Source organism: Embiotoca jacksoni, unplaced genomic scaffold, assembly GCF_022577435.1.
Source record: "Embiotoca jacksoni isolate LCO1_2020_lvr unplaced genomic scaffold, fEmbJac1.0.p SCAF_55, whole genome shotgun sequence".
NCBI classification, from domain to species: domain Eukaryota; kingdom Metazoa; phylum Chordata; class Actinopteri; family Embiotocidae; genus Embiotoca; species Embiotoca jacksoni.
Genome location: NW_027185409.1, coordinates 853505 through 881005, shown reverse-complemented (window position 1 = coordinate 881005; position 27501 = coordinate 853505). Strand labels below are relative to the sequence as shown.

Here is a 27501-nt window from a genome sequence, read left to right as displayed (position 1 = left end):
TTGTAATTAATTGATTAACGTTTTGGGGAATTGCGTTTTTGAAAAATAACAGGAGACATATTGTTTTTTGGAATTGCCCTTTTAATGTATATCAGTCTAAATGTCCTCACAACGCAGAAGAATGAGGTTTTTGAAGCCAAAATTGGTCCACATACAAAAATAAAACCAAGAAAGACGCGCTCGGTGCGTTTAATTGTGAAAAGGTGTAAGAGGAAGTCGCACGTGTATCCTGGTTGGCATGACAGCCGCGGTGTAACGGAGGACCGTCCCCTCCCAGGAAGACACCAGCCGACACCGCCTCCCTCCCCTGCTCCTCCTGCTCCTCCTGCTCCTCCTTGCCTCGTCGCTGAGGGCCGTCCTGAACCGGAGAAGCAGTCCAACGGTCTCCTCTTCTCTCTCCTCCTTATTGGACATCGACATCATCACTCGTTTTTCATCCAGGCGAGCGAGCGGGTTTAGCGGGGCGATTAGCCCGCAGCCAACATCTGGTACCCGGTGCTCGGTTGAAAGGTTGAAACCGCTGCCGAGGTCCATTTAAATCCCGCTGCTTTGGTTTGGCTTCTTGTATCCAGAAAAAGAGTCGCACGTTGAGATGCAGACAACGTGACCGCACGGCTGCGAGCTGCCTGAAATAAGCAGCAAGCATCAGGGGAGAGAAACCCTGAGAGGGAACCGGCTGGTTTATATTTATACCAACTACAAGAAAGGTGAGTCTTTTACAAACAAGCATTTTTTATTTTATTTTATTATTTATTGCTGCACCGTGTTGTTTTTTTTAGGGGGCACACAAACACAGCTTGGTTAAACTGTGCTTTTGGGCATCCTCCTCCTCCTCCTCCTCCTCCTCCTGTTTCACCTCCTCCTCCTCCTCCTCCCCCTCCTCCTGTTTCACCTCCTCCTCCTCCCTGTCAGCTGCTGATGTCGGAGGCCATCGGCTCCTTGCATCTCCCTGTGCCCTGCCAAAGATCCATTGTCGTCGTTGACCTCCCTGACAGTGCTTCATCCCCCTTTTTGTTCCCCCCCCCCCCCCGCCCGCCCTCCCCTTTTGGGCATCATTTGGGTAACACAAAGAAGCCTTCATTTACTTTAATCCTGCAGGATTTATTAATCAAAATATAAAGAAAAAAGTTGCAGTGAAAACACGAAAATTATTTTTATTCAGCTTCAAAGTCAGATCTAATTCAGGAGAGTTCTCACGACAACTCTCTGCATATTTAACTTCCTGGAAATGTATTCAGTCAGTGTGCAGACAACATGCAACCCTCAGAAAAACCCAGTCCACTTTATCGTTTTGACATTTTCATCCCCAAATGACTTGACATGCAGTGACTTGGCATTTAAAGCATGCCCTCCTCTCGTTTTCATCCCCTTTCTGCTCTTCCTCCTTCACCCCCCCTCCTCTTCCTCCTTTTTCTTTCTACGCTTGACACCCATCTGCCCTTCTCTGCTCTCCCCTGCACATCTTCCTCTCCTTTTGTGCTCTCGGCCCTCATTCATCTGTGTCTCTCTCTTTTTTTCCCCCTCCATTGATTTGCCTGCCGGCGTTGCTAAGAGACACCAGCAGCGGTCGGAGTGAGTCTGAAGGATAGAGTCGACGGAGGGGCAGTTTGTTTTTGTACCTGCTCAGACACAAAATAGGTGAAGATTTATATATATATATATATATATATTAATATATACATATAGACGAGGGGATTCTCTGCTGCCTGGTCGTATATGTAGAAGGATGCTCGTTGGTTGTGCAAGAAAGTTGTACCAACATACCCAACGTGTAACGAACACAAGCTGATTTGAGTTTTACATTTATAGATAAATAGGGCTGCAAGCGTGATAATTACGGATTGATTAAATAGTGTAAAATCACCCGTTATCTATTTAGCCCAAGCGGAAATTTCCAAATGTCTAAATATAGAAAATAAAAAGACGGAATTAGGAATTTTTCTAGGAAAAAAAGATGAATCCATTATCGATACTGGAGCTGATTTATGTTTCTGATGATTGACTGATTGTCTCGTCTGGGTTATTCTTAAATACATTTTACGATCTAACGATCAGCTGATCGAGGCTGGAAATGTGGCACACTTCTTGACCGTGTAGCACCTCGATATTTCGGGGAAAAAAATGGTGGTCGAAAGAGGATGATTTTTTGAGGTGTTTCAAGGTCGTTTCTATTACACGGATGCATAGTAAAGGAAAGAAACGCAAAGTTCATAACTCTGAATGTGTAAATAAGATTGTTTATGCATAATGTTTGAAGACACTTGAGTGAGATTAGATTGTGACACAAACACACCAAAGAAAAAAAGGTCGTCAACACGCTCCTTCACAACATGTTTTTACACTGAAATGTTACAGAACTCTTGAACGTAAAAATCTCCTTTTTGCGCTCTTTCCTGTGGTGACAAACGGTACTTGCGGCCGTCATTTTGAAAAGAAACGCGGAAATATATCTCGTGTGAAAAATCCAAAAGCGTTCTAACTTTAGCAGAAAACAGCCTCCATATTTCTAAAAGACCACAACAACACTTCATCCTCTAACGCCGGCGTTGAAGGTATAAGCGGCTCACACTAGATGTCAAAACCTTCAACCTGGACTCGGGGTTTACTTACGTAACTAATGACACCAGAAACGCCTGCAAGCCTTCACTCAGGGATGCAAAGTCGTCTGTGACAACCCTCATTATCTGATCATGTTGCAGGTTCGTCAACACACGGCTCGCATCATTTCAGTAACTGTGTTCTGTGTTCATGAATGAACGCTTTGCCAAACACCATGTGGGTCCAATGCACCCAGCACAATAGGCAAATTCCCACTCTGGATTTTTCCTGGTTTTTAAGAGGCTTAGATGTAGCCTCAACAAAGCAGGCCTGCCTTTGTAATCACGGCCAATAAAACACCTAAAACCCCGTCTATTCTAATCATATGCTCGTATAGACACCGCGGTTCGGCTCGGGCTAACGTAGCGCTGTCCTAGTTCAGGCCGTTTGTTTTGTATTTTTATAACCAAGAGGACCAGAGCAGAGCACATCAATTTGTCAGACGTCATCGCTGTAAATCTGCTCTCTATGAATTTTAATTTAGAGGTTAAATAAGCCCAAAATCTGCCTTTTTAATATGCCTGCAGTGGGAACGTTGTCCTCACGGAGGCCTTGCAGCACATTTAACTTCTTTCCTTTTTCTCTCATTTTAATATTCTCAGGAAAGCTGGGAATTAATGCAAAACTTGTGAAATCACACTGTGTTTACAGCTATTTAGATGTGCTGGAGGCAAAGTAAACAAAAGGTGTTTTGTTTTTTTTGTCAACTCATTTTTTTCTAAATTATTTATAAGCGTAGATAAGCTCGCAGGATGGTGTCAATCAGCAAAACAGCAACACGCGCGATGTCGAAAATAAACAAGATGTAAAGAACGAATTTGCCAAGTAGCCTTATGAATAATTACTTATGTTTTACAATTTGTCAAACACAGGAACACAATCGGAGGAAGAGTTTGTTTCCATACATACTGTATGTGAGTGTTTGAACGGAGCAGAGGCACTGATACCACAAAAAGATGCAGTTTTGGATAAATACTTTTTTTTTTTTTTTTTTAAATGCATTTTTCATCTGATATTTGACAAAACAGATTATTTGAAATAATTAACCGCAGATGTTAACTATAGAAAAAAAATTATAGTTTCAAGGACTATATTATTCTTATGTAGTTCAATTAATGAAGTAATGATCTGATATTTAATCTGATTTTATTGTCTATGACAGATATATTGTTAAAAGATGTTTGGGGTAAATTGGACTTTTTTCTATTGTGTCTTTTTTGTTCATCCATCCATCCATTATCTATACCTGCTTTATCCTGAACAGGGTCACGGGTGGGAGGGTGGGGTGGGGGGGGGGTGGGGTGGAGCCTATCCCAGTTCACTTAGGGTAGATCGCCAGTCCATCACAGGGCCACATAGAGACAGACGGAAACAAAGACCGTCCACACTCTCATTCACACCTAAGGGACATTTGTAGAACCACCAATTAACCAGAGATGCATGTTTTTGGATGGTGGGAGGATTATCTGATCTGTTACACACACACACACACACACACACACACACACACACACACACACACACACACACACACACACACACACACCCAGTAAGTCAAGACTCTAGCATGTCCACAGGTACATGGGATGTCACCTGACAAACTAAGCACGGAGTCAAGAGGTTGCTAATAGGATTCTTGCCTTTAAACCGACCGTACGCAGAAACACTCTCTGACACTTCATTGTCTTACGGCTCGATTCGGAGAACCCTGAGAACGGATTTGGAGGCTTCGTGAGTACAAACAAACTGTTGATGTGTCAACTATAAAAAGAAAAAGGGTCCACGTCCGAACACACTCACACGCTTACATAACACTTATTTATCTATTTTTTTTCATTTTGGAAGTGCTGGTTTGTATTCGTTCCAACTCCCACTCGATCAAAATCAAAGTTAAAGGGGCTTTGGTTATGTCCATAATGTGTTAAATAGCGTTAATTGCCGTTTATAAATTTAATCTAAAAGCCTGCTATTGGTGCAGATTTAAAAAAAGATAAGAAAAGATGAGGCTGTGAGGGAATCCAAACTAAACTAACCACCTGCTACCAGAAACTGCACCAGCGTTCAGCAGGTGGCTGCTGTTGACACTTGTTTTCCTGGCCTGACTCTGGTTTGTGGCGCCAACAAAGGAATCCTAGAATATACAATAATAATAAAAGAAAAAAAAAAAACAGTTACAAACTCAAATGCAGCAAGGGGAACAGGACTAAGAGTCTCATGATAAAAAAAATTTAAATAAAAAAAAACTGTCTGCAAGGAAGTTTAATTTTGTGGTGAAATGCAAATCAGAAAATAGGAAACATATTTAAAATTTCATCATGAAAGCATTCTCTCTGTGTGTGTGTGTGTGTGTGTGTGTGTGTGTGTGTGTGTGTGTGTGTGTGTGTGTGTGTGTGTGTGTGTGTGCGCGCGCGTGCGAGCGCGCAAGTCTGGCTGCGACAGCAAATTTAGCGCCTAATGAGCCGAAGAAATTTGTATGATGTGCATTCAGTTTTAAACGGCGGCCCGGAGGTAAAGAGAAGTGAACTTTACGGGGTCTTCATGAAAGACTTGTGCGTGCGGCAGCAGGCTGATTTCACGACGCGTTTCAGTAGAAAAGTAGAAAAAGTGCTCCGTGCAGCCGTTTTTTTTTTAAACCACTCGGACTCGCCGCTGTGAACACGGCGGGGTTTCATCTTCACACACATGTAAATTGCAAAGGACAAACACACACGCATAATCCCATCATTTTAAACTGCTTACAGTAACGGTTTTCCATTCTGTCACACACACACACACACACACACACACACACACACACACACACACACACACACACACACACACACACACACGCTCTATCCAATCACGGCAAACTACTTAACTTCACCACACATGTTCAGCTCACTTTCCACGGGTATTTTAAACTAATAAAGCAGCCCACAGGCCCTTTTACTCTGCGGCGTAGTTATAGGAATTACTGGAAATCAATGGACTTTAGTTTTGAGCTCGTCTGCGTTTGTTTGCCACATGATTGAAGGTTATCTGGTATTGTTGCTGTTCATCTCTAATTATTTCTCCGATAGCAATCACGTAGCCACTCAGACCTTCTGATGAGATACCACACGGGCAGCGCCGGTCCATTTATCTCCACTCAGTTTGTCTACTTACTAATCAATGACTGGATTGCTACCGCTGTTAAAAGCGCAAACATATGAAGACCACAATTTCACAACTGTTTAAATCAAATCAATGATAAAAATTGGTTTGATTGATGTAATGCCTTGAAATTCCAACATTTTTAACAGCTTTTCACCGAATTGTTTTGGCTCGGTATGATTTCAACCACCGACCTGAAACTGGAGCAGAGAAACATCAGATTTTTGTGGTCAATCTCTGGAAGACGTCAACAGGGACCCTTGAAAGTCTTCAGAAAGTCGACGGTGATGAAGCGACGAGCCGGGCGACGTGTTTCTGAGGCACGTTCAACTTTTCAAGAGGAGGCGGAGCTTCACCGTCTGAGATCGAAGAAGAAGGCGCGTCAGGTCAGGAGACACCAGCTGGGTTTTCTTTGATGTTGGCGGAGGTTGGTGTCACTGTGAATTCGTCCCCCAGAGTCAGACTGTCAACACCGAGTTCCACCGGGACCTTCTGAGCCGTCTGAGGGGGAAAATATTTGCTGCAAATGGCAACAGGGTTCTGACAAATGACAAATGGACGAGTTCCTCACCCTCAACAACACAACCGTAGCCGTCTCGGTTATCTGCGACTTCTTTCTGTCCTCCAAAAAATTATACCCCAAAATCTGATGTTTCTCTGCTTCAGTTTCAGGTCCAACGGTGAAACCACAAATGTTCACGTACCGGCGGTCACAAAAGAAACGTGTGGATCAAGAGCTTTGAATACTTCCTCTTGAAGGTTTTAGCTTCCTCCTGCTTCATGTGGATTACTGTGCTGCGTTCTGCTCGTGCTTCACAGCGACAGACTTTTTGATTGTATGTTTGAGTCGAGGTGCATCATCAACTCGTGCTGCTCTTGTGTTTTGAAAATTCAGCTGCACACGGTTTCAATGTTTTCCAAAGTCACTCAGACTCTCAGACTCTCTGCTGTCTGCTCTCTCTCACTCTCTCTCTCACTCTCTCTCACTCTCACTCTTTCTCTGCTTTGTGAAAGCAAACTGCAGCCAAAGGAAACGGTTCCCATCTGATGTATTTCATGAAGGGTGTCAAAGAAAGCAGGTGGACTGAAAGCACCATTACGCTATTAAAATTCCCTCAGCTGATCCACCGGACACGACCAGGAGCACGATGAATTCAGACGTTTCCAGCTCCACGAAACAACCGACCAAATGTCAGATTATCTCTCCGGGCTGTCACGTGCTTTGCTCTGCAGAGGGTTTCTCTGGAATTCAAGCTCGGCCAAATAATATAATTATAGATCGCTCTTCTGCTCACATGCCCAATACCGAGGCTGAAGCCAATGATCGTCGTATCATCATTAGAAATCTGCGGTGGCGGGACTCAGAAGCCTTCTCCAATCTCATCTAATTAACTCATCAGGAAAAGCTTCAAATAGGTTAATCTGATAGCGAGGGAGCAGACAGATTTTTAATAGAGCAACACCAGCCTAACTGGGTTAGTCTTCTCTTCTCTCTTTAATGACACAGTCCCAGTCACTGTTGCTCTACAGGGACTTTACACACGGGTCATCCAGTTGATGTCGCCTCGGTAAAGGTTAGTTTCTCTGTCAGTCGGCTTTACTCCCAAAGGGATCTTTTGCACAATTGCACGGCGCTCGCAGAATACAGAGAGTAGACATCGAGGTGTCAAACTGCTGCTCCCTCTGCTGAACGGAGAGCGTTGGCGACCGACTCACTAGCGATCAAACAGACAGACTTGGTAACAGATGCACTTGCTGTCGAGCGTGGACGGGAACACCAGATGCTGCTGATGAAGGTGTGGTCCGGCCTGCTTGACCGGACACCGTCGGTTCCCACAACTTGGTGTCATTCTGGCCAAACGGCCTGCGTTGTTTCCACATGTCATCAGGGAAGAATCCGTAAACCCTTTCTGTTTGATGAGAAGCACGGACGATGCCTGTGTTTTTTTTTTTGCTTGTTTTTGTTTGTTTTCTTGAGTGAAACGGTTTTAATATGATGCAGTAGCAGTAAATGTTGTCTGAATGTAGCTATGCACAAACAGAAGGCTTCTATATTAAGGATTGGTCATGATTATTGAATTTCTGTCTTATTTCCTTTGGATTTTTTTTTTACCGGTAGTAATGCGTTACTACTACCAGAAGGTGGTGATAATGCATCTGAAGGCTGTTTGCAAACTTGACCGCAACCGTCAGAAAGTTCTGTCAAAATCACAAAAAATTAACAAGATGACGTGCAGTACAAATTCTTCAGGCAAAGATAGCAGATCATCAGTCTATCACAGCTGCGCACCGTCGTTTAAAAGCAAAGCACCGAGCAGATGGTCCATCCACTGATCCATAAATTAATGGATAGCTCTGTCGCCAGATGAAGTAAGTTTGATGTTGGATGTGCAGAGCAAACAAAGCTCCAACATCACAAAGATCAAACTCAAGACATGCTTCGCATCAGCTTCGTCAAAGGGTTTTAAAGTTTGACGGCAGTTGTTGAGCTCCAGTTTATGGCGAGAACGGATGCCTTCTTTTTTGTCCAATACTGTTTTTGCTTTAAATGACTGTCTGTATTCTACACATTAGATAAAATAAGCATTAACAACTGGAAAATGCAGTTTAAAGTAATACAAATCTAAAGGATTATAACATGTACTTATGACAGTTCAAGATTGTTACGTAGGAATAAATTCTGTGATTTTCTTTTGGGAGTTTTTAGCTGAAAAATAACTTTTTGGGGGCTTCTCAGTGCTGCTACAAACCCATATTGGACTTGTGCACTAACGTGTTATGTAATTCCTCCCGGTCTCTGATTATATTTGTTAGATATTAGTCATATCTGCTGGTGCGGCATCGTAGAAGTAAAGTAAAATTCCTCTTGTCAGCATGATCAGGACCGTCTTGCAGCTCGCTCTTTAAATCACTCGCGTTGACAGTCCCCAGATTCCCCCCGAAGTCGCCCCTGAGCAAGAGCGACTCGGGCTGTTTCATGTAATATAGCGCAATATCAGACAGGTGCTTGCAATATGTCACCGTGTCTGTAAAAGAAAGCAGTTCCAGCGTTAGTTTGGGAGATGAAGTGTGACGGGGACCACTCGGTCTGTCCAGAGTGAGAGTAAAATACCACTTGCCTGGAAACATTACATCTTTTTGGAAGTATAACTTCATGGTTGCTATATTGCAGTTCTCTTCTGATTTAAATAAATCAGTTTTTTTACATTTTATATCTATTTTTAAAGACTTTTTATGCCTCTGTGAAGCACTTGGTGCTTTATAAACAAACCTACCTTTTTTTATTTGCCATTTAAATGCATCACTAGTCCGTCTAGTTGCAGCTAAAAAAAAAAAAATACAAAATGTTCCTCGTATTTTTGCATGCATGTGTCAGGTCAGCTCGTGCATGTGCGTGTCACACCTCTTTGTGTCCTCCCTTTTTGGTCCCAATAGGAAGGTACACAGCAGAGCTATCAATCACATCAGCTTACTGGCTGTCTGAGGGCTTTGTTCTCTCAGGATTATTGTACCTTCTTTAAACGCCGTGTTCTCACCGGGGAGCCTCTTTCACCTCACACATGATCAGATTTAAAGCTTTGAAAAACACATGTCCAGACGCTTCTCGCTCGCAAACACTTGACATCGCTTCCCTTTTATTCACGGCCACCGCTGACACGGAGAACCCGTCGGTGATGATGCTCCTGTCCGATTTCCACGCATCCCTCCTCAGTGTTTTCCAGTTAATTCGACTCGTAAAGGAATAAGCTGCTGGCTGCGTTCCTCAAGTTTAGAAAAAAGTGAGTTTTTCTTTGTGCCTGTCTCTGTCTGTGTTGTGAGGCGGTTCCCAGGGCTGCTGTCTGTCAAGCGTTCACTTCATCTCATCTCTTGTCTCCCAGAAACCTTCTCATCTCTGTGTCTCTTCTCACCCTCTCATCTCTTGGTGAAAGAGCACTCGGGGGAGAGAGAGCGCCGGGATGCCTCTCCCGCTCGATCTTTTCAAGAAAACTTAGTAGGTCTGAGGCCTCGCAACAGCTGTTGTGATTTCAACCATGTTTTCTGCACTCTACTTCTGAATTTAGCTCATTTTCTCCCCCAAAAAATGTGTTTTGCAAATCAAGCATGAGTAGAAACCAAAACTGTGACATCTGACTCAGATAACTGATAACAGGTTGGCTTATTGTCATGGCAACACTGACAAAATTCTGACTGCATTCTTCTTTTTTCCAAATTTTTAGTTATCTTGTTTTTTTTAAAGGGCTTACTGTGTGGTTATTGTGCATTAAATGTAAAATCCTTTCTCGTATTCCTGATTGTTTTTCTAAACACGGCTGTTGATAGAAATCACATCATCCCTGTTGGGACATATTGCTCTTTTTTTTTTTTTTAAATCGATTAAGCTCTGATATGCTTCTATTGCTGCTATAAACTCGGTTACATAGAGACCGGCCTTTGGAAACGGTCTGTTGTTCAGTCTGTGCATCCACTGCACAAAAAATCCACTCTGTTTCCCAAATGGATGTTGAAAGAGTCTCTCACTCGCTGACGCTGCTCATTCTTTACAATTACCAGTGTTAATCTAAAGCTTCTCTCCTCCTCTTGTGTGTGTGTGTATATATATATACATATATATATGTATATTTACTATACATTTACTTTAGATTAAACTCATACAGCAGATTCCGTATCAGGTCAGTTAAAAGGTGCAACTTTTGCTTGTAAAGCTGTTGAATATTTCACTTGTTTGGACAGGAGTTACTGTGTCGTCTGTTAAAGAGACATAATTATGTTCACAGTTGTTGTTTTTTTGTCCGTGGGTGGTGTGTGTATGTGTGGTGTGTGTATGTGTGTGTATGTGTGTGTATGTGTGTCTATGTGTGTGTGTGTGTGTGTGTGTGTGTGTGTGTGTGTGTGCATTGTGTTAAATGTGACACAAACAACAGATGTGCTGCTAACTCAAGTTTATCTTGTCGTCGTAGCGGAGTGATGAGAATTAATGAGGCTTCCTGTAGCATTACAAGGATCTCCACTGCTGATTTCCCTAATTCGACAAAATGTAACGGACGCTGTCTGTTGAAGTCTACGAGTGTCGAGCTTATTTACTCAGTCTTGAGCTTCATCCTCCTTCCTGACAGTTTAGGACTGAAATATATGCGCAAGTTGGTAGAAACAATCTTTCTGTTTGGTTTATAGAGTCTTTAGTCACAGAATATCTCTTACAAACTGGAGGCATACAGTTCGAATAAAGTCGAGTTGCATCTTGGAAATTGAGGGGACCAGCTTGTTTTGGAGATTGATTGATTTAAAAATGGAATATCCTGAGTTGAATGTCCCTTTAACTGCATCAAGCCTGCATTGAAAGGTAGACTTGGGTATTCATCTCCGTCTCTCTGCTGTGTTTTTGCGTTGCAGGTGATCTGCTTCCTTCCTGCTTTGGTTGAACCGACTCTGAAGCGCCAACAGAAGGTAAAGACAACATTAAAAAGTGTCTCCGTTACTGCACAGTTTGGATGCAGTTGGAAGTTTACTTGTGCTGAAGTTTTTTGTGGCTCGGTTTGAAGTTGTAAACCTCTTCCTCCATTATCGTTATTGGCCGTGCGGTCTCGGTTTCCTTTCATCTAAATGTAGTCTACAATCCATATGGCGATGTGCCATTAGATAGAGGAAAGATGAGAAGGCTTCCTGCCATCTGTGCACATGGCAGATACGAGATGCTTGCCTATAAGAGCGTCGGTTCGGGTGACTTGTGTTATCCCTCCGAGGGCAGAGCGTCGTATCGGCCGGAGGTCCGGAGGTCCACCGAGGCGGCCTTACCCACAGAGTTCGTGTCGAGGGCTGAATTCCAAAGCGGTGTCATCCCCCCCGCCCGCCTGAGCTTTGGATGGATCGTCTCTGCAGCGGTAGCAGCTGGCGCCGGGCCTCAGGACGGAGGACCGTCCTCCTCGTCTTCCCTTTATTATTCCTCTCGCCTCTTTCAGGGCTGAAGACTAATGGGAAGAAGAGGAGAGGGAGGGGAGGGGAGGAAGAGCCCAAAGACGCGAAGCATCAGGGAGACGAGGGGGAAGAGAAAGAAGTGATGTATTAGAATAAAAGCTGCATATATTTACAAGAGAAAAGGCTTTCCAAATGAGCACTAAGCGGTACCAAACTTCAGTACTTTTATGGCACTGACAAATTTTCTTTGATACTTTCTTGAAAAATGCGTCTTCATTTGGTACCAAATTTCGATACCAAGGCTGAAACATGTTTTCATTTCAAGGCGCATAACTTTTGCTCCGTTTAGCCTCAACATCGACAATACGAAGGCTCGACTTGGGCGGCTCGTCAACGTAGATCATCGGTCTTAAAACCTTTTTTCATCTAAAAGCTACTTCAACAAAATATAAGTGTCTCAGAGCGCCTCATGTTTAGTAACATTTATTCACATAGCTGAGCTCCACTCAAACCAGCTGAATCAGCATGTGTTGTTTTCTGTATTCATTTCTTTAAGTTTTCAGTCATTGTCTGTATGAACATGTTTCCTAAACGCATACTTCAGGGCACGCAACTCTTGTGTGGTCAAACTGGTTCATAAAGGGCCAAATAAAGCTTTCTAGTATAAGATTTAAGAAGGAAAGTCCAGTGTTTCATATCGGATTGGACCTTATTTTACTCATTTGGAACTAGTTGAAGACTTCTCTGTAGCATCTACCGACAGCACATGAAGCGTTTAGGGAGCCATCTGTAAACTGTAGCTTCAGAAAACAACCAGGGTTAAACTCTCCCCCTCTAAACCGCATGAAAACTATAAAGAGTTGAACCGTCATGTAAACTTCTTTTTCTTGAAATGGATTTTATAAAATTAGTATGGAAAAGAAATGACGCACAGCAACAACATGGACGGCTGAAAGCGTCTCCACGGTGGAGGACACGAGTACTAAAGATCAGATGTCAAAATGTCAAAACAAATCAGTATTAAGTTGATTTGCACTGACTTTTTAAAGGCAAACAGTGAAGTTTATGCTGACATATAAAACTACAACACATATATAATATTTTATATATAATAACATCATTTTGTTATAATGTACAAGAATATCGTTATCGCTGAAACACCCTGAAACGTTGTGATGCTATTTTAGGCCCGTATCTTTTATAATCGTAACAGCAATTAGACACCGGGGACGTTCGAGCACACGTTCGTGTTAACGGTCACGTAATATCACCACCGGGGATTTCACAACGGTTAAATATAGTTTCTGCCAATGCAGCATAGAAAACACTCCTTTGACAGAGTTAAAAAAAAAAGACGGTGAGCAGGTCAGTTCGAAACAAACGGCGAGGCTCGGTCCTGTCGTGAGGAGCGTATAGGTCACGATCTGTTTGGCAGTAGGGCTTTGAATGATTAGAGGCGAGAGGAGAGGCGGTGGCACCGAGAGCAACCAAGACTTAAATATATGATGAGGTGTTTGACCGCGTGATGAAGCGATGGAGGTGTCTGAAAGTGAGCAATGAATAATAGAAAGAGGAAGTATAGATTTTTTTTTTTTTTTTTTTTTTAATGGTTAAATTGTGCTCTCTGCAGAAACCCGCTTTACAAACACAACCCATTTGAAACAAACATTTCCATACAATGCGTGTGAAAGTCCTCTGAAGGACAAATAAAAACAGAGAGACTACACGGAGGGCGGACGAACAACAGCAACAAAAAAAAGCTGATTGTTTCACCGCTACCTTTTATTCAGCTGTCAGAGAAGACAGATCGGAAGTGCTCTTAAAAGTGCACTCTTCTTCTTTTTCCCATTAAATTGGACAAATGCGAGGCCATCCGATTCAGATGCAGGCGTTATACCACTTGAATAAAAAAAAATAAAAAAAGTCGACTGAAATAAAGGAAGATATGTCTTTTAACTGGAGAGCTCTGACTCAGGGGGGGTCAGGTATATCTGTGCGCTCTGAGTTTAAGGCAGTAAAGAGAGGAAGCAGGGAAAGATAAAAATAAATTAAAGGACAAAGACTGAGGAGAGGACTGGGGCTGAGAAAGAAGAGGCGAGGCAGTCGGACAAATGTGGAGACTTCAGGACTCGTTGAAGAAGGATTATTGATCGCTGGTTACAAGAGAAGGCCGACCGGGAGGAGAAGGGACGACGTGGATGCAATGCAGGAGATGAAAATAGAAGTGAAGTTGCAGAGCAGAATACTGCTGGCGGAAAAATCTGAGACAAACTTTTCTTTTGCAAACCCGGTGCGTGCACGACCAGCCCGGTAACCCGCTAACGAGTGTAATACACCCGTCGGTCCACTGGAGGGCACTGTGTCGGTGTCACGCTATGGCTCCTAAGTTTTTTATGTTGTGGCTTGTTTTTTTCCAAAACAATCAGCTGAAAGATGCTAAAACTGAATATAAAAGTGGACATAGCGTCTGTGTCTGAAAAATGAGGCAAATGCGGAAGTGTCTTAAACTGCAATACCAGCGAGGGCCAGTAGAGGTCGGCTCCAAAAAGCCTCCGGCTCCATAGACTCCCATTCAACTTCTCTCATCAAATCCAAAGTGAATAAAATGTGTCCATCAGTTATCTCGGTGTTGTTAGCTAAAGTCACTCCTTCTTATTAGTTTTCTGGAGGTCCATCTGAAAATAATCCCTCATTCATTAGAAAAGAAGATTCAAGAAGACCTGTTTTTGGGGGCGTGTCTGTTTGATTGACAGGCCTGTGGTGCAGTCAGGTTTTGCTACAGGTGGGCGGGGCATAGTACCCTTGGGTTCCCAATCAGATCAGTTAGGTCCACCGCTAGCCGCCCCCAGCTCATCCAAATATGGTCACTTCCTGCTCCAAACTACTGCGAGCTTGCAAGATGGCGACGGCCGAAATCTGAGATCGAGGCAAACACCCTTAATGTTACCGATTCCTTTAGCGGTGGTCATCAAGCCTTTTACTTTAACAGGAAAAGCCGAATCCTTTCACAATAAAGGTGCTCAAAAACGGTTTGTGATTTGCCTTCCAGAATCTGCCGCCCTCATGAAAAAAAAAACCCAATTGAAAACCCTTTTGTGACCTCTCTGGCGCCTCCTAGCAGCACCGGAGGGGCATCACGACGCTACTCGGTCTCCTCAGCAGTCAGATCACCAATTTATTCTCACGTGGCCCTTCTTTTCCTGCCAGTCTCACACAAACACAAACACGCAGCATTAAGAGACTCGTACACATAAACAGTCAGGCATTACTCATTTGAATTCCTCCAGCAGAAACACATCTGATGTGTTTAATTGGCCACTGGGGAGCTTTCTCTCTTTCTGTATTTTTTCTGTCTCTATCTTTGTTTCCTACTCTTCCTCGCACTACCCCCCTCCCCTCCCCCACCCACCCTGCCACCTCTGCCTGACTGCTGATGAAAAACCCAGACTCTGGCATTAACAATTAAAGATTGTTAATACCAGTCACAACACTGTCAGGTCGAACTCGGCGGGAAGAAGACAATGATTTGATTGAAAATAAGTCTCACATTAAATTCCTGGAGGATTTTTTTTTTTTTTTTCTCTTTTTGCTCGTTGGCTTTCCCGTTTAAAATGCACCACTTGTAATATTATCGGGAATATGTTATCCGCACAATGATTCTTGTAATCCCAGCTGTGCTCTCAACACCGACATCCACTGATGTAAAAACAGATTAAGGCTGCTTTTGTTTTCATGTTAGATGATGTAAATTTTATTTGTCTCATAACGCAGCTCTTCACGTCGCTCTGGAGACTTTTTTTTAAAGGAGGCTAACTTCTTTTACTGAACGATATGTGTGTGCACTGTGCATATAAATATTAAAACCAAGCACTTGCCTGCCTGTGAAGGTGATATATCCTGTTTGGGATGCTGAGGAGAATATCAGAAATGTTTGCATGGCCGAGTCATATGTCGGCCCAGTCACAAGTAGGTGAGTAATTAGCTGTTGACTTCATTTTTGGAGAAGATTTGACCCAGTGAACCGCAGTGAATGCTCCCTTCGCCCGTTATCAACCTCACCAACGATGTCGTTACTGTGTCCTCAACGTTTTTCAGCTTGCTGCGTCTGGAAGGCCTTTTTTGTTGTTGTTGTTGTTGTTGTTGTTGTTCCTCCGCATGCAAATTTCCATCTGGTGCGATAATCCTTGTGACTCTTTGTCAGTTTCTGGGACCTCCGAGGAAAACAAGTGCAGCTGCTTTCATCTTCCATGCAAAAAAAAAAAAAAGAAAAGTTTCTGCCTACTTTGTTAACCTGAGTGTTCATAATTGCATGTGCATATTGTGATTTCTCACCTTAATTATAAATTGTAATTCCATAAACTGTTTGCCAAAAGTTTCCACTTCAGGAAAAGTGCAGAAAAATGATGCAAAAGATATCAATAATATTTTGAACCATTGAATCTAATGTATGATAAGCATCATATATAGAAATATATGACACTATTATATAACGGGGGAAATCTGATTAAATAGGACAAATCTGTGTTCAGGAGATTTATGGATGAAAGGATGATTTAAGATTAACAGGATACTGAATGTGGCTACAAATACACTCAGTGGCCACTTTATTAGGTACACCTAAGGCTTTCCTCATCAACTAGCTATCAGATCAAGCCAAAAGTCGACTAGTTGTTGCACATTTATTCAATTGGATAAATTATTTAAGATATAAATTTTAACAATACCTCTGTAGTTACAATCTAATGCAGTCCAATGCAAAATAACATTCACTTTTACGAAAGTCATAATGTTCTGTTGCTTGGTGTCATTGTTGAAAGTGTAAAAAAAATATCTAAAAAATCTGCTGAATGTTGAGTTCATAATTAAAATGTGGATTTTTTTCAGGGGTGTGTCCAATTTTGTGTCCACCCTATTTAAATAGAAATGCGTGCCTGAATATTCGAAACAGCTCTGAACATAATGCACCGCGGTAAAACATCCCAAAAAAATAACAAAAAACACTTCCCACCAATCAATTTGAATTGGAATTAACTAGACTCTCTAGGCTGTACCTAATAAAACGGACAATGAACTGAAGGGATCCTATACCACAGGAGCCTGGCTCATCTAATTATAGTCATGCTGACTGTACTAAAGCAGGAAATTGCACTCAGGAACTGCAGAGCTCTCGAATTATTCAAAATACTGCTGTGATGGTATTGGAAAAGACAAAAAAAAAAAAAAGAAGGAGCACACAACCCGCATCCTATAGGACTTATACTGACTTCTTGTGTCAGCGAGAAATTCTTTGAGAGCTCTTTGAGTTACCTGTAAAGATTTTAAAGGATTAGTTCCTTCAGAGATTTCCTGTGATGTTGCCGCACACCTCAGCTCTCCGTCTCATTGAACCGCGCACTGAATGTAAAACCTGCAACCGTTAATCTTTTAGGTATTAAAGCACCAAACCAAGAAACTGATGCTGCCAGGGAATCATATTGTGTTTATTTATAGGCTTCACTGGAGAAACTCTTGTTTTAAAGCATTTTTTTTTACGAAAGGTGATAGGAAGGTGGAAAACTTTTAAAATCTAACATTAACGTATTCTTAAAGGGCCGGTACGCTCTGTCCAAAATGCTTCTTGGAAGGTCGGGTAGCTGAAGAAACCCCAACACCTTTCGGATGGGAATTTTACACAAAAAATACTATTCGACAATCACTCATAAATATTCGGCTATTAAGAAGAGACTTCTCCGTCTTTGTCTTCTTCTTTTGGTGAATTGCAATCAAGCAGAGCATTATCGCCACCTACAGCTATGTCAAATATTTGTTGAGCGTGCAGGATTGAGGATACACCTGAAGCATCCTTTGGAAAAAAAATACTCTGAAGAATTCTGTCCTTGGAGGAATTTTTAAGCATCCTTAAAAATTCAAAGAGTCCTTTGACGGTGTTTGATGATGTAGCATCTTTGAAATGCAGCCTAGCGAGGACACGTCTGAAAACGTGCAACCTGTCACATTTGGCTTTTAAACTCTTTATTTTCAAGTATAACCTGGTCCTTACGGCAGCAGTTATAACTGCTACGCTACAAAACTGCATTTTCCCTGGGAAATAAAGAGTAAAAATCAGCCTCCCAGCCACTACATTAAATTTTTCCAGCCTCACAATGTTAGATTATTTATTTTCAGCTAAATTCCAAAACAACTTGTCAGCTTTCTTTTATTCTCAAACATCACAAAATATGTCTTGAGTTGTCCTTGAATTTTTTTTTACCAAAGCTTTTAGTTGATTGATAAATTTGTGACAGGTAAATAACATGATTGATATCAGACGGGTCTGAAGAGTGTAGCTTGCACTGGCTTCAGAAACAGATTGACACAGTTCGAATATATCATCTCTCTGATATGAAACATATTGTATCTCTACAACCTTTGATCAGGACATATGGGCAGATTCATCAAGCTGGAACATGATTTTGTAAAATTGTATAACTGTGCCAATTTTTTGCAGTAATTTAGTGTAATCAGAGTGGCCGTATGACACAATTAACTGAAGGCAAGAGTGAGAGAATAATCTCCAAAGGGTATAGATAGTGGGGTTTCCATGGCTACAGCCCAGTTGTGTAGCAAAGCTTTTCCACTTGCAGTTTTATAAAAATGGAGACCCTTTCAAATGCGGTGAGAAATAAGCCATTATTTTCCCTTCAAATTAGCCGCTATTTGACTGCGTTGTCGATTATTTTCTCATCTTGCTTTAGTTGAGTTTTTCCCATGTTTTAATTTTTTCCCTTTTACAGTATGTTCACTGAAATGGTTGTTACTGAAGATGTTTCACTTTTTCTAAAGGTCTTAAAATCAAGACTCAAATGAAGTCATGTTTTTATGACTTTTGAATAAACTGCATGAACAAATTAACCGATCGGACAAACATGTTTACTAAGTGACAGTGAGACTAATCAGAAAAGCTTCGGGGGGCTGCAGTTTCTGCCGAACTAAAGACAAGATACGAATTAAACAGACCTGAAAGACGAAGTTATTTTATCAATATAAGTACAGGTTCATCTCGGCCGTGGCCAAATCCACTTTAGCGAGATTAACATCAGATAATCTGAGTGCAAAGAGGAGCGCATGCTTTCAAAGAGGTTTCACTAAGGCTCTTATTAATCAAAGGTGTGTTTTAGGTGTGACATGAATTAAACCAATCAGAGTGTCGGCTGCCGTTCCTTTAAAAGCCGGCTGCAGTTTCACTGTGTTGCTACTTCAATGGTGTATTTTTCAAATAGTAAAAAGAACGGTTCTCTGCAGAGGAAACATCTGCTCATGTGTAAATATTAATCTTTCACATTTTAATCTTTTGCATGTTCGTGTGCTGCTGCATGTTTCCGTGCGAGTTTACGAGCGTTGTTCACCCACAGAGATTAAAACAAGTTGTAAAAAAGTGCACCGTTAACGTCAGTCCAGGTTTTTGCTGGTCAACCTGGTGCTCCATTTTACAAATCAGATTCTGTCCGTCGCCATCTTGCTAGTTCGAAACGGTTTGGAGCAGGAAGTGACCATATTTGGACGAACTGGGGGGAGGAGCCAGCGGTGGATATGACTCGATCTGATTGGAAACCTGACGATACTAAGCCCCGCCCACCAACTGCGGAAACTTTACTGTACCACAGGCCTGTCAATCAAACAGACACAAGCACAGCTTTTTGAAGCTTCTCTTCGAATTAATAACAGATTATTTTCAGAAAACTAATAAGAAGGAGCGACTATAGCTAACAACACCGAGATAACTCGTGAACAAACTTTATTGACTGAGAATTTTATTAGAGAAGTTGAATGGGAGTCTATGGAGCCGGAGGCCTTTTGGAGCCGACCTCTAGTGGCACTCGCTGGTATTGCAGTTTAAGGCACTTCTTCATCGGAGCCATTTTTCAGACCCGGAAGCTACGAACACTTTTATATACAGATGTTCTAGTTATATCCTTGTTTCATTGGTGCGCCCTCTTGTGGAGTCCTCCAGTAGCGCGCAGAGTACAGAGTCAAAAACGTGAACATTAACGTTCACGACACAAAAGTTGCGTTGTCAACATGTGGTTCAAAAGGAAGTCTACATCCGACCTCTGAGAAGAAGAGAGGCTTTCTTAACGGAAACATAAATCACGTCATACCGAGATTGTCCGTTCGAGCCTGCTTGTGTGTTTTATGTCGATGGAGATGACGACCTCGCTTGTGTGCAATTTGCAGCGAAACATCGCTATTGGCAACGCAGTCAGGATACAAACAAGAAGGTGATGGGGAGAGGGACGGTGGGGGGCAGAGAGACAGAGCAGGCGGAGGACGGGTGAAGGGCAGAGGAGACATAGGAGACACCTGTAACAACCAAAATGGCTGCATGTTATGGTTTCTGACTCGCGCCGTCCGCAGCGGTGATTGAAACGGGAAGACAGATGAGAGCGAAGGTGATGGACGGGAACGGCGAGAAAACAGGAGACAAATGAGACAATTATCAGAACCCGTTTGAACCGCGACGAGTTCAACTCGCTAATGACTGGAGTGAGATGGAAGAGACGAGGACACGTGTCACGCCGAGGCGCCGCCGCACCCGTAATGGCGGCATCAATCTCACATCGTCATAAACACACTCGAACTCCAGTCAGAACTGGAGGAGGTGGTGATGAATGGGGAGAGAGGGGGAGGGGGGGAAGGGATCAAGCAATAACAGAAGAGGAGACGGAGGCAGACGTGGGAGTTTGGGGGTGAGGGGGATGGGGGGGGAGGGCAGATTATGAGATGGGTGATCTGGAGAAATCATTGAAGACGATCGACGCCACGATAAGCAGCTGCTAATAACACACGTTTCTGCCGCCGGATTTTCACTGATGAAAAAATTGGATGTGTCACGAAGAGAGGGAATAAAGAGGCGTGGAACGACAGAGAACAAGACTCCCAGGCAGGTTAATGGCAGGCTGGCAGCAGGTTGCTTAGTGACGGCAACAGTTAATGCAAGTAATTATAAGACGGGTAATTAAACCTGGAAGGGGGAGTCGCTCAGATGCAGGAGTACACATGCAGGTGTAAAGGCGAACAGCTGACAGCTTTACTTACTAAATTTCCCCACTGTGGGATTAATAAAGTCTAAATCTAGCTTTGTTGCAGCGGATGAGTGAGAACAGTCAGGAAAGTCACTGCGACTTGTCCGAGTCAGATATTCAGGGGATGCTAATACGTTTGTTCACTATTTTCTCTCTTCCTGGTTAAAGTGCTGCAGGGTTGTGGAAGAGCGGCGATGGTATTTTTTGATGCCTAAATCGTTTGCTGCCCGGCTCTAACAACACTTCATAACATTTTAAAGATGATATTTGTTGGTGGGCATCCTCACATTTCACATCTCCGACATCCCGTAGAAAGTCAAGTTAAATCAAGTATAAGGAACAGATCTGGTGATATTCTATATTTTCCAATGAAAATAATCTAAAAGTGTGTTTTTACCAAGCGGCATCAACAGCTGCGCGGACGCAGAAGGACATCACGGACAACAAATACGGCGGAAATTAACCGACAGCTGTTTCACTCGCAGTCAACAGTTATTTGCTCACACAAATGAGTAATGAACATAATAACAAATGCTCTTAGCTGCATTGGGAGCATTTCTTAATAAAGGGGCTGAGGGGGAGCGTCATCATGCTTCAAATTAATGCCGTCCCTCGGCTTCAGTGATAAATGGAAGTGGTCGTCGTAGGGGATGAAGAATGGAAGAGTAACAGGCGAAAGAAGCAAAGCGGCAAATTCTTAGGACTCAAACTGCGGTGGCACCAAGCAGTGACGTCACCCGTCGGTTTGTTTATGAATCCTCCAGTTCAGATTCTGTCCGTCGCCATCTTTGCTAGTTTGAAATGGTTTGGAGCAGGAAGTGACCATATTTGGGCGAGCTAAGGGGGAGGAGCCAGCGGTGGATCTGACTCAATGTGATTGGAAACCTGACGATACTATGTCCCGCCCACCGATAGCTGTAACCTGACTGCACCACAGGCCTGTCAATCAAACAGACACGCCCCCAAAAACAGGTCTTCTTGAATCTTCTTTTCTAATGAATGAGGGATTATTTTCAGATGGACCTCCAGAAAACTAATAAGAAGGAGTGACTTTAGCTAACAACACCGAGATAACTGATGGACACATTTTATTCACTTTGGATTTGATGAGAGAAGTTGAATGGGAGTCTATGGAGCCGGAGGCTTTTTGGAGCCGACCTCTAGTGGCACTCGCTGGTATTGCAGCTGAAGACACTTCTGGATCGGAACCATTTTACAGACCCTGAAGCTACGAACTCTTTTATATTCAGTCTGGTTTTTACCGGTACTTTCTGATTTTCCCTCACTGTGATACTCAAAAGGCCTAAACCTTTAAAAGTTGCTTCAAAATGACGACACAGTTTCCTAAAACATGCCGTTTCTCAAACAGGAGCGAAAAGTGAATTTGTTTTTGAGTGTTTTCAGCAGCACCAGCATTCTCATAATAATGTTGATGTTTTGAAGCAGATGTTTTGACATTGAGGCCGTTCAGGCTCAGTTTATACTTTCAGGGATAACTAGCGAAGGTTAGCATGCAAACAAAAGGTTTAGGCTTGTTGTTCTTTCGTTTTTTTTTAGCCGGAGCGGCCCGTGTTGGCACCCCCACCGCTGGCCTCATTCAACATGAATGAGAGGGCTGCATTTTTTTCACACAGAGCTTAAGTGGATCTGAATGTCGCTTTTGTCTTTTTGGACAACAATGGAGAGCTATGGCACACAGAGATGATCTATATTAAGCTTTGGCAGCGAGGGCGATACATTTCCAAGTCGTGTGGAATTTGTTGACTTGAGGGAAATTATAGATGAAGAGACGGCAACCTTTTCGGAAAGAATTCCTTTTTTTGTTGTCTGCAATTACAGCTGCATAATCATATTTTCATCCCATGCAGAACTGTCCGTGTCTGAAGGGCGAGTTTCGGTGTTAAATATAATAATGTTGAACTGAACTGTGTGACACATGCAATTACTGTTTCTGCGGAGCAAACTGGATCGGAGCTTCGCACAATTAAAAAATGCCCGACATCGCGCTCGCGTGGGGGAAAGATTTGTACCGCAGTTAGTCACTGCTTTGTTCAGTCATTAGACAACCTCACACACAGAGATAGTAAATAAGAGCCCGACTAGACTGAGGGCGTCGTAGAGCGCGGCACTCGACAGGAGAGAGGAAAAAAAAAAAAAAGACATCTGCAATAGAGCCATTGTTCCAGAGGAGAACGGTGGTGGGTGATAATTACCGGCTGTAAAAGGCGTGATGGCCTCAAACTTGGAGGAGTTGGACGATACGCGGAAAGCAAAGAAAAGCACGAGAGAGCCGAGGACGGTGGGAGAAGTGATTGACAGTTTAAAGTTGAGGTGCTCTTGTTCAAGCTGAAATGAAATCAATGCAACAGAACTGTCACCATTCAGTACAAAAAAAAACAACAAAAAAACGGGCTGAATATGAAAACCCAGAAGTTCAGCAGGTGTGTGAATATTGGAACTCAGAGACAGGTGATGAGAAACATGCTGCTCTTCAGCTGCAGCGTGCAGGACGCTGCGACCATCGATGCATTATAGATGAACCGCGTCGTGATGCATAGCAATGAGACGCGTAGAAAAAAAAACAAAAAAAACTGCAATCGTTTGGGGGGAAAAAACTCGACGCCATGAATCCTTTACCGGACGATTTCATCGACAGCTGCGCGGACGCAGAAGGACATCACGGACAACAAATACGGCGGAAATTAACCGACAGCTGTTTCACTCGCAGTCAACAGTTATTTGCTCACACAAATGAGTAATGAACATAATAACAAATGCTCTTAGCTGCATTGGGAGCATTTCTTAATAAAGGGGCTGAGGGGGAGCGTCATCATGCTTCAAATTAATGCCGTCCCTCGGCTTCAGTGATAAATGGAAGTGGTCGTCGTAGGGGATGAAGAATGGAAGAGTAACAGGCGAAAGAAGCAAAGCGGCAAATTCTTAGGACTCAAACTGCAGCGGCACCAAGCAGTGACGTCACCCGTCGGTTTGTTTATGAATCCTCCAGTTCAGATTCTGTCTGTCGCCATCTTTGCTAGTTTGAAATGGTTTGGAGCAGGAAGTGACCATATTTGGGCGAGCTAAGGGGGAGGAGCCAGCAGTGGATCTGACCGATCTGATTGGAAACCTGACGATACTACGTCCCGCCCACCGATAGCTGTAGCCTGACTGCACCGCAGGCCTGTCAATCAAACAGACACGCCCCCAAAAACAGGTCTTTTTAAATCTTCTTTTCTAATGCAGCTTAAGACAATTCTGCATCGGCCTCATTTTTCAGACCCCGAAGCTACGAACACTTTTACATCCAGTTTGTGGGCAGAACAACACATTCTCACAGTGAGTCTGCGTGTCGTTTGTAATATTGCTTTTGGTTTCTGCTGCAGATACAGAAATGAAACAGACAAAAAAAAAAAAAGGAAAGAAATGCTTCAAATCCATCCCAGTTCTCTTGATTAGACGGGTCAAGGTTGGGGACGCGGTGGTTTGTGTTGCTGTAACAACCCTGCATCGCTTCCTGGCTGCCATGGCGATGCATCAAAAATAGAGTAGTGGAAAATAATCTATTGGTTGCTGGGTGTCGGTAGGTTGGTAGCAGACGAGTCTTCGCAGTGTGATTAGTTATCACGTCTTTTATAAGCGATGTGGTACCCAATGAAATATCTGATTTGTGACCCTTCATCAGGCAAATTATGTTTCTCTGTCTTTACTAAACTCTTGAGTCCATCACTGATTAATCTGCTGATTGATTCGTTTCTTTAAATCCACTACAGGCTTAAAGAAAAGGCTTAAAAAAAAGCACTGTTGAATAAGAGAATGTGAAGCAGTACATTAAGGACTTAACAGCACAAAGGAAACACAATGCAACAGATGGTTTGTTTGCAGGATTTTGACCTTTCTGTCTGCTCTTCTTCTCTTGTTTCCTGATTTATAAATAGCTCATTTAAAGGTGAAATCCAAAGCGGGTTCTTTTTAATTATTGTTTTACAGCAAGAATCGAGTCAAGAGTTTTAAAAAGCTCCACCGAAATCCGCCCGCGGTGATTATCGACTCACTAATCTTTGTTTTTTTTTTGTCGAGCTGATGACATTTGGGAGTTGAGCTGAGTGTTTTCTCATCGTAGCCTTTCTTCTTAGATGATGTATAAAAAAAAAAAAAATGGTTGAACAAATTTGAGCAAAAAAGATGCAGACGCAGCAGTAAAACGCAGCAGATAGCAGATATGACCGGTTTGTACGGGAGGTCTGCTCCTCCTGCTTCATATTCTCCCCCACGCTCCGTCAATCTGTATGCTGTCAGTCTACTTCAGCATTTCCAATTCAGCGTAGTGACATTTTGAAATATATTCAACACTGAATGCACACACACACACACACACACACACACACACACACACACAAACAGCAAAGAGCAGAAGTTTTTAGTTTTTTTTCGCATGTTCCCTCTTGTCTGTTGTTGATGGACAGTCTGAGGGACAAATGGAAGAAGAAGAGCAGGAAACTACGGGAAGAAATAAAAATAATTAAAAAAAAACAGCCTGCGAATAAATAGAAAGACAAACGTCTCGAGGCGAGCTGGTCGAGCCCGAGAGGACAGGAAGTAAAGAGGGGAGGATGTGGTCTAATGAGGTTAATGGTGGTTAATGTCGGTTAGATCTCTCTGTGTCTCTGCAGGTTTTCCACACAACAAGAAGCCAGACTTCCACACGGACGTTTAACCGTGAAATAATCCGAACTCTGCCGGAAGCGATGGTTTGGTGCCTTCGAGATCCAGAGCCGCACGCACGTCCGAAAACTAGCTGCAGAGAACCTGAGGTAGAGCTCTTTGTGTGTGTGCGTTTGTGTGTGCGCAGGTGAGCTCAGCAGGTGTTCAGAGGGCATCACATGAAGGTGGGCGGGGCCGACAGCTGGCAGGAAGTGGGCACCGGAGGGGTCCTCTATCCTCGGATTACAGTTGAGCAGATTAGAGCTAAACAGCAGTCACCTTAAACTCAGTAGCCCCATGAAAGTTCCCCTGCCTGCCAACAGGGCGCACACACACACACACACACACACACACACACACACACACACACACACACACACACACACACACACACACACACACACACACACACACACACACACTGGCACAACTGTGGAACACAATTAAATTAGTGCATCTGGCAGACGGTGTGTGAACCCAGTTTAACACATTAAATCACAGGGAGAAAGTCACACACACACACACACACACACACACACACACACACACACACACACACACACACACACACACACACAGGACAGATGCTGCCCCCACCCTTCCACCGGTCGTCCTCTCAATGCCAGCTGGAGAGAAGATGAGATTTGGGACTGATTGGTTTTGTCTTTTTTTTTTTTTTTTTTCACATGACTTCACTCCATTCACCACTTTTCACTCGTTTCCTTCGTCCCTGAATAAAACCGTCATTTTTTTTTCCACCAAAAAAACCTCCAAAAAACCCCCCAACTGCAGAACTGACATCAACAAGGCGATGAAGGGAAACTCTGTTTTTGCTGCTGTCATCTTAAAAAGTTGTTTTTTTTTCCATTAAAGATTTCATCATTCGATACAAAGAAGTGAAACTTTCCAGCCCAACTTTTTTGTTGTTGTTGTTTTTATAAGCTTTGTGTTTGAGGAGAGAAGCTGCAACAGAGCAGCTGCTTTAAATGGCTTCTTCTTTTTTTCTTCAGCAGAGTCGCTCTCGGTGCCTCAGCGAGAAAAGGCAGACGCAGACGATGGAGTGAAAAGACCTTGAAACAGACAGAGAGACGAACTGAACCTCACAGACAGACGAAAACAAGAAAAATCCAGAGAAACAAGAAGAAGAAGAAGAAGAAGAAGAAGAAGAGAGGCTTTTTTTGTGTGTGTGTCAAGGATGGCTAGAGCCATGATGGAACATCCTTCAGGCCAGACCTCCTCCCTTCCTCTGCTCCTCCTCCCGTCCTCCCTCCCTCTCTCCACTGCTCTCCACTAGTCTGCCAGCTTTCTTTGGCTACGTCGCTTCAGTGCAGAGAGAGAGAGAGAGAGAGAGAGAGAGAGAGAGAGAGAGAGAGAGAGAGAGAGAGAAAGAGGGAGAGGGAGAGAGAGAGAGAGAGAGAGAGAAAGAGGGAGAGAGCGAGAGAAAAGCCGAGCTCGACATTCCCACAGATGGCAGCTCCGGCGAGGAGGACGAGGACCTGCTGCATCCGTCCGCTGGACTTTACCGAAGACGGACTCTGCAGTTAGTCAGATCAAAGGACTGAAGGACAAGTGAGAGGTGGACGTCAAAGACAGGAGAAAACAAGGGGGAAAGGAAAGTTTGAAAAAAAAGTAGGGAAGGAAAGGAGGAGACTGAAGAAGAGGATCAGCTCCCATCGAAAGACTTCCAGAGCAGTCAGGCTACAGCTGTGTGTGTGTGTGTGTGTGTGTGTGTGTGTGTGTGTGTGTGTGTGTGTGTGTGTGTGTGTGTGTGTGTGAGAGACGAGCGAGGGAGAGAATCCAGCGGGAGACGGAGAGAAAGCGTAGGAGCATCGCTGAGCGCACAGCTTGACTGTGAGACAAATTGACTCTGACACGTTGTCGTCCATCAGTGTGTGTTTCTGTGTGTTGGCGAGTGTGATATAAAGAGGGTGGTGTGTGTGTGTGTGTGTGTGTGTGTGTGTGTGTGTGTGTGTGTGTGTGTGTGGTCGTCCCAGTAACGCTGACTGGCCCTCGGTGGTCATTGAGTGAAGGAGGAGGAGGAGCAGGAGGAGGAACAGGAGGAGGAGGCGGCGGTGGGCTGGGGACAGTGGCA

The 27501-nt window shown here is 43.3% G+C and overlaps 1 long non-coding RNA gene across 1 annotated transcript; it reads left to right on the top strand.

The window, feature by feature from the left end:
- The first annotated feature begins 262 nt into the window (after positions 1–262).
- Positions 263–27501, top strand: LOC138212470 (uncharacterized). The gene is made up of 4 exons (XR_011179449.1): positions 263–707; positions 11125–11178; positions 25379–25519; positions 26420–27501. It is a non-coding gene; the product is annotated as an uncharacterized lncRNA (long non-coding RNA).